The sequence below is a fragment of the Lynx canadensis genome, chromosome D3, assembly GCF_007474595.2.
Source record: "Lynx canadensis isolate LIC74 chromosome D3, mLynCan4.pri.v2, whole genome shotgun sequence".
Classification (NCBI taxonomy): domain Eukaryota; kingdom Metazoa; phylum Chordata; class Mammalia; order Carnivora; family Felidae; genus Lynx; species Lynx canadensis.
Window position 1 is genome coordinate 59,377,559 of NC_044314.2, and position 7,801 is coordinate 59,385,359.

At 41.4% G+C, this 7,801-nt stretch overlaps 1 non-coding gene across 1 annotated transcript; it reads right to left on the reverse strand.

Annotated features, from left to right (window-relative positions):
* Nucleotides 1–3,239: 3,239 nt before the first annotated feature.
* LOC115498899 lies at nucleotides 3,240–3,356 on the reverse strand. The gene has a single exon (XR_003964006.1). It is a non-coding gene; the product is annotated as a U5 spliceosomal RNA (small nuclear RNA).
* Between the last annotated feature and the right edge of the window lie 4,445 nt (nucleotides 3,357–7,801).

Here is a 7,801-nt window from a genome sequence, read left to right on the forward strand (position 1 = left end):
GAACCTATCAAGACATGGAGGAATCTTAAATGCATATTACCGAGAAGGAAGCCAGCCTGGAAAGCTATGGATTGTATGATTCTAATTATATGACATTCTGAAAAAGGCAAACTATAGAGACAGTAGATGAGTGGTTTCCAGGGACTTAGGGAAAGAGGGGGGAGGAATCGGGGAGCACAGGGAATTTTTAAGGCAGTGAAACTATTGTGTATGATACTATAATGGTGGACATATGTCATTATACATTTGTCAAAACCCATACAACACCCAGGGTAAACCCTGAGGTAAATAATGGCCTTTGGGTGATCTTGTCATGCGTCAATCAATGTGTTGATGTTGGTTCATGGATTGTAACAAATGTACCACTCTGGAGCAGGATGATGATGATGGGGAAGTCTAGGTGGGGGTGGCGGCACTGTATACAGAAGGATACAGAAGACGTGAACAAGGTCAACCAACTTTTCCTAATGACAGTGATAGAACATACCCAACAATAAAAGAATACACTTTTTTTTTTAAGTATGCACAGAACACCTGATAAATTTGACCATATTCTGGGTCATAGAATAAGTCTCAGTAAATTTAAAAGGATGGAAACCAGGGGCGCCTGGGTGGCACAGTCGGTTAAGCGTCCGACTTCAGCCAGGTCACGATCTCGCGGTCCGTGAGTTCGAGCCCCGCGTCGGGCTCTGGGCTGATGGCTCAGAGCCTGGAGCCTGTTTCCGATTCTGTGTCTCCCTCTCTCTCTGCCCCTTCCCCGTTCATGCTCTGTCTCTCTCTGTCCCAAAAATAAATAAACGTTGAAAAAAAAATTTTTTTTAAATAAATAAATAAAATAAAAGGATGGAAACCATACAATGTATATTCTATGAGCATGAGAGAATTTAATTAGAAATCAATAACGAGAGCCTCAAACCCTAACAGTTGAAAATTAAACAACACACTTCTAAATGATCCTTGTGTCAAAGAAGATATCATGAAGGGAAATTAGAAAGTATTATGAACTGAATGAAAATGAAAACACAACATATCAAAATTTGTGGGCAGTTAAATATTTAAGGAAAATTTATATCATTAAACATTCTGTTACAAAGGAAGGAAAAAAATAAAAAGAAAGGAAAGTACTCAAGCCAATTATCTAAATTTCCACTGTAAGAAACTAGAAAAACAGAAGAGGGGAACCTGGGTGGCTCAGTGAGTTAAGCATCTGACTCTTGATTTCAGCTCAGGTCATGATCTCATGGTTCATTTCGTGAGTTTGAGCTCAAAGTCTCTGCTTGGGATGTCTCTCTCTCTCTCTCTCTCTCCCTCCCTCAATAAATAAATATTTTTTTAAAAAAAGGAAACCAGAAAAACAGAAGAAAAGAAATAATGATAAAGGCCCAAACCAGTGAAAGTAGAAATCTGGAAAATAATAGAAAGAAAATCAATAAAATCAAACCCTGATTTTTTCAAAAAGATTAATAAAATTGATAAGCCTCTAGCCAGTGATCAGGAAAATAAGAAAAGATACAAATTAATCAATATTACAAATGAATGACCAGACATGACTACAGAATCCGCTGACATTGAAAGGCTAATGATGGACTATTATGAATTCTATGCCAATAATTCTACAATTTAAATGAAACGAACAAATTCTTTGAAAGACACAATCTGCAAAACCTCACTTAGGAAGAAATAGATAACCTGAAAAATCCTAGATCTATGTTTACGATTTATGATTGCATTCTAGCTAGCAAATCCAGAGCAGACAAGTCCAAAGGTAAGTTTTAAGTTGCCTCTGAGCTGAGTTAAAACAAAAACAAATACAAAAGAAACTGTTAAAAGAATCTTGGGTTTGTGGGCTCTGGTGGACCGTATTCTCCAAAAATGGCAATGACATCATCTCCCATCTTACATGCCGTTCTTACGATGACATACCTTTCATCTAGGAGTGCTTGGGACACAGCACAGCCCTGTGACTTCCAAGGTCAGGTCATAAAAGGGGATGCAACTCCCATCTGGTTCTCCTGAAACACTCGTTTGGAAGCTTGAGCTGCCGTGTAGAGAAAGCAGTGCAACTGCCCTGAGGCCACCATGTTGTGAGGTAACTGGAACTAACTCACATTAGCCACCACCTGAGAGGATCTGAGACTCCGGGAAGCAAGAATAATGCCCAGCCCACGTCCAGAGGCCCCAGCTCCCAGCTCCCCTCCCTTCTCCTGACCGCAGCCTCTATCTGCGGTACCAGCATGAGGGACTCCGAGATGGGAACCACCCAGCAGAGGCCTTCCTGAATTCCTGCCCCGTAAGACATATGACATAACAGAATGATTGTTGCTGAGTTTTGAGATGGTGTGTTACGCAGCAATGGTAACTGAAACATGGGACATACGAGCAAGGAAATCTGAGATGCTTCTGAAAACCACAGCAAGATGGGGCCGGATTGTCCTTGACCAGAGATTGATTTACTAACTAAAATTAAAGCGCTAAAAGTTCTGTACTGGTACCAAGGTTTTTGTGTGTGTGTTTTCAGACTTTGTTCACAGGCTTAAATTATTTTCCAGATTTGGGCAGGGTTCCTGTGTGTATTTGTAGAGGTATTAGTTCATTAAAATACTTGAGTAACCATCTTGTATTAGGCTCTGTGCTATATTATCGCTGAATAGTAATGTTCTCAGTATAGGATGTAACATTTCCACATTTTTGTACCTATATTCTGGTTTATTCAGCTTAGAGATATAAAGAAACCAAAAAGGTAGTCAATGTAGTTTGAAGGACAGGAACTGCCATCAGGCTCGGCCCAGGGGAATGATTGTAATGTGATATTTTCAGTTTGAAGTCAAAAAGTCCAAGTACCTATATGACTCTGAGATTTTTTTTTTAAAGATTTTATTTTTAAGCAATCTGTACACCCAATGTGGGGCTCAAACCCACAACCCCATGATCGAGAGTTGCATGCTCCACTGACTTAGCCAGCCAGGCACACCTCAGAAGCCTTATCTTTTTTTTTTTTTAATTTTTTTTTTTAACATTTATTCATTTTTGAGACAGAGAGAGACAGAGCATGAACAGGGGAGAGTCAGAGAGAGGGAGACACAGAATCTGAAACAGGCTCCGGGCTCTGAGCTGTCAGCACAGGGGCCCGACGCGGGGCTCGAACTCACGGACCGCGAGATCGTGACCTGAGCCGAAGTCGGCGCTCAACCGACTGAGCCACCCAGGCGCCCCCAGAAGCCTTATCTTGAAATATCTATGGCCCTGTTAAAAGAAGGCCTCAAAAACTTGGCTTAAGACTCAGAGTTGTTCCTCTCCACAGAAATCTTTAGTAAGAGGTGAAAAGATTCATACGATTTGAAGAGAAACCAGAGTATATTCTGATTGAGACTTTGAAATGAAATTAGAGCCTGAAACCTCTTGGTTCGCACAGCATAGCATTCACACTTTTGTCCAGACCTTGGGCACATTCTCTCCTTTTGTTTTATTTTTTTTCTAATTTAAATCCAAGTTAGTGGGTTTATAGTGGATCCATATAGTGTAACAACGATTTCAGGAATAGAATTTAGTGATTCATCGTTTTCATATAACACCCAGTGTTCATCCCAACAAGTGTCCTCCTTAATGCCCCTTGCCTATTTAGCCCATCCCCCCACCCGACACCTCTCCAGCAACCCTCAATTTGTTCTCGGTATTTAAGAGTCTTTTATGGCTTGTCTCCCTCTCTGTTTTGATATTATTTTTGCTTCCCTTCCCTTATATTCATCTGTTTTGTATCATAAGTTCCACATATGAGTGAAATCATATGGTATTTGTCTTTCTCTGATTGACTGATGTTACTTAACATAATAGTCTCTAGTCCATCCACATTGCTGCAAATGGCAGATTTCACTCTTTTCCATCGCTGAGTAATATTCCATTGTGTGTGTGTGTGTGTGTGTGTGTGTGTGTGTATGTATATATATATATATACCACATCTTCTTTATCCATTCATCAGTCGATGTACCCTTGGCTCTTTCCATACTTTGGCTGTTGTTGATAGTGCTGCTATAAACATGGCGGTGCATGTGTCCCTTTGAAACAGCACACCTGTATCCTTTGGATAAACGCCTAGTAGTGCAATTGCTGAGTCGTAGGGTACTTCTATTTTTAACTCGTTGAGGAACCTCCATATTGTTTTCCAGAGTGGCTGCACCAGCTTGCATTCCCACCAGCAATGCAAAAGAGATCCTCTTTTGCCGCATCCTCGCCAACATCTCTTTTGCCTGAGTTGTTAATGTTAGCCATTCTGACACGTGTGAGGTGGTATCTCATTGTGGTTTTGATTTCTATTTCCCTGATGATGAGTGATGTTGAACATTTTTTCATGTGTCGGTTGGCCATCTGGATGTCTTCTTTGGAGAAGTGCCTATTCATGTCTTTTGCCCATTTCTTCACTGGATTATTTGTGTGTTTTTTTTTAATTTTTTTTTTTAACGTTTATTTATTTTTGAGACAGAGAGAGACAGAGCATGAAGGGGGGAGGGACAGAGAGAGAAGGAGACACAGAATCAGAAGCAGGCTCCAGGCTCTGAGCCATCAGCCCAGAGCCTGACGCGGGGCTCGAACTCACAGACCACAAGATCGTGACCTGAGCTGAAGTCAGACGCTTAACCGACTGCGCCACCCAGGCGCCCCAAGGATTATTTGTTTTTTGGGTGTTGAGTTTGATAAGTTCTTTACAGATTTTGGATACTAACCCTTTATCTGATATGTCATTTGCAAATACCTCCTATTCTGTCGGTTGCCTTTTAGTGTTGCTGATTGTTTCCTTTGCCTGTGCTGAAGCTTTTGATCTTGATGAGATCCCAATAGTTCATTTTTGCTTTTGTTTCCCTTGCCTCTGGAGATATGTCTCATGAGAAGTTGCTGTGGCCGAGGTCAAAGAGGTCGTTGCCTGCTTTCTCCTCCAGGATTTTGATGGCTTCCTGTCTTACATTTAGGTCTTTCATCCATTTTGAGCTTATTTTTGTGTATGGTGGAAGAAAGTGGTCCAGGTTCATTCTTCCGCATGTCGCTGTCCAGTTTTCCCAACACCATTTGCTGAAAAGACTGTCTTTTTTCCACTGGATATTCTTTCTGCTTTGTCAAAGATCAGTTTGTTATATGTTTGTGCGTCCATCTCGGGGTTCTCTATTCTGTTCCATTGGTCTATGTGTCTATTTTTGTGCCAGTACCATACTGTCTTGACGATTATAGCTTTGTAATACAGCTTGGAGTCCAGAAATGTGATGCATCCAGCTTTGGTTTTCTTTTTCAGGATTGCTTTGGCTATTCGGGGTCTTTTCTTGTTCCACACAAATTTTAGCATTGTTTGTTCTAGCTCTATGAAGAATGCTTGTGTGGCTTTGATAGGAATTGTATTGAATATGTAGATTGCTTTGGGTAGTATCGACATTTTAACCATATTTGTTCTTCCAATCCATGAGCATGGAATATTTTTCCTTTTTTTTTGTGACTTCTTCCATTTCTTTCATAAACTTTCTATAGTTTTCAGTGTATAGATTTTTCACCTTTGTGGTTAGGTTTAGTCCTAGGTATTTTTGGTTTTTGGTGCAACTGTAAATGGGATCAATTCCTTGATTTCTCTTTCTGCTGTTTCATTATTGGTGTATAGAAATGCAACCAATTTCTGTACATTGATTTTTATGTCCTGTGACATTGCTGAATTCATGTTATCGGTTCGAGCAGTTTGGGAGGGGGGGGAGTCCTTTGGGTTTTCCACATAGAGTATCATGTCGTCTGCAAAGAGTGAAAGTTTGACTTCCTCCTGCCAATTTGGATGCCTTTTACGTGTCTGATTGCTGAGGCTAGGACCTCCAACACTATGTTGAATAATAATGGTGACAGAGGACATCCTTGTCATGTTCCTGACCTTAGGGGGAAAGCTCTTGGTTTTTCCCCATTAAGGATGATATTAGTGGTGGGTCTTTCATAATGGCCTTTATGCTCTTGAGGTATGATCCTTCTATCCCTACTTTCTTGAAGGTCTTTATCAAGAAACGATGCCATATTTTGTCAAATGCTTTTTCAACATCTATTGAGAGGATCATTGGTTCTTATCATTTCTTTTATTAATGTGATGTATCACATTGATTGATTTGTGGATGTTGAACCAGCCCTGCATCCCAGGAATAAATCCCACTTGATCATGTGAATAATTCTTACAAAGATCCAGCGGGCTAGTATCTTGTTGAGAATTTTTGCGTCCACGTTCATCAGGGAAATTGGTCTGTAGTTCTCCTTTGCAGTGGCATCTCTGTCTGGTTTTGGAATCCATGTAATGCTGGCCTCATAGAATGAGTTTGGAAGTTTTCCTTTCATATCTATTTTTGGGAACAGCTTCAAAAGAATAGGTGTTAACTCTTCTTTAAATGTCTGGTAGAATTCCCCCAGAAAGCCATCCAGTCCTGGACTCTTGTTGTTTGGGAGATTTTTGATCACTGTTTTAAGGAATGCTCAGAGAGCTGGTAAAACTTCATTTCTGAGTGTGTCAGGTTTCTGAATGAGATTAGCATTTGATTGAGCTGCTGGAGTTGACTTAATCTTATCCATGTGGGCAGATTCCTCACCCCTGTGGTCCAGAGAGAACAAACAGGTAAAGGGAGGGCAAATTCTCTCTCTTCTTGAGCCGGGAACTCCATCTAGTCCTGCCTCAGACACTGGGGCTACTGCTTCTCGGGTCTTCAGATTTAGGGACTGAAGCCAATAGCCACCTCCTCTTCCTGGATGTCTGGTCTTCAGACTTGAATTATTCCACCAGCTTTCTTGGCTCTTCAGACTGCAGACAACAGATTGTGGGTCTCCAAGTGTCCCTAACCATGGGAGCCAGTTCCTGCAATACATTATTTTCTTCCTTCCTTCCTTCCTTCCTTCCTTCCTTTTTTTCATGTTTATTTTTTGAGAGGAGAAGGTAGGGGCAGAGAGAGGGGGAAACAGAAGATCTGAAGCAGGCTCTGTGCTGACAGCAGAGAGCCCAATGCGGGGCTCGAACTCATGAGCTGCAAGATCATGACCTCCGCCGAAGTTGGATGCTTAACCAACTGAGCCACCCAGGTGCCCCAATAAATTCTTTTCTTATTGAAACTTGAACAACACAGGTTTGAGTTGTGTGGGCCCACTTATGTGGGAATTTTTTTCAGTAAATATAGTAAAGTTCTGGAAATGTGTTTTCTTTTCCTTAGGTTGTCCAACTTCAGCTCAAGTCATAATCTCACAGTTCCTGAGCCCCATATCAGGCTCACCACTGTCAATGCAGATCCTCTATCCCCCTCTCTCTGCTCCTTCCCAGCTTGCTCTCTCTCAAAAACAAATAAAACATTGAAAAATTTTTTTTCTTTTCTCCAACTTACTTTATTGTAAGAATACAGTAGGTAATACACACAGCATACAAAATATGCATTCATCAACAGTTTATGTTATCAGTACGGCTTCTAGTCACCAGTAGGCCATTAGTAAAGTTTTTGGGAAGTGTGAGAAATAAGCCCACTGCCCCAGTCAAAGGAGGGACGAGGAGACTCTGAGCACAGTGAAGCAAGGCTTTAATCAACATTCTGGGGAGAGCGGGAGTCTGATGGACAGGCACACTCCGGGCAGTTTCAGCAGGCAATTTACCTCCTAGCGTGCAAGTCCCTCCCCTGATTCCTCATTGGCTGAGTATTACAGATGGTACAGCCTTACCCGGAAGTCGCCTATGCCCATGTAAGGCCAAAAAGCAGTCTAATTGGAACAAATATATATCCCCTGAGGTGCCACAGAGACTTCAGTTCTTTGGGGGCATGC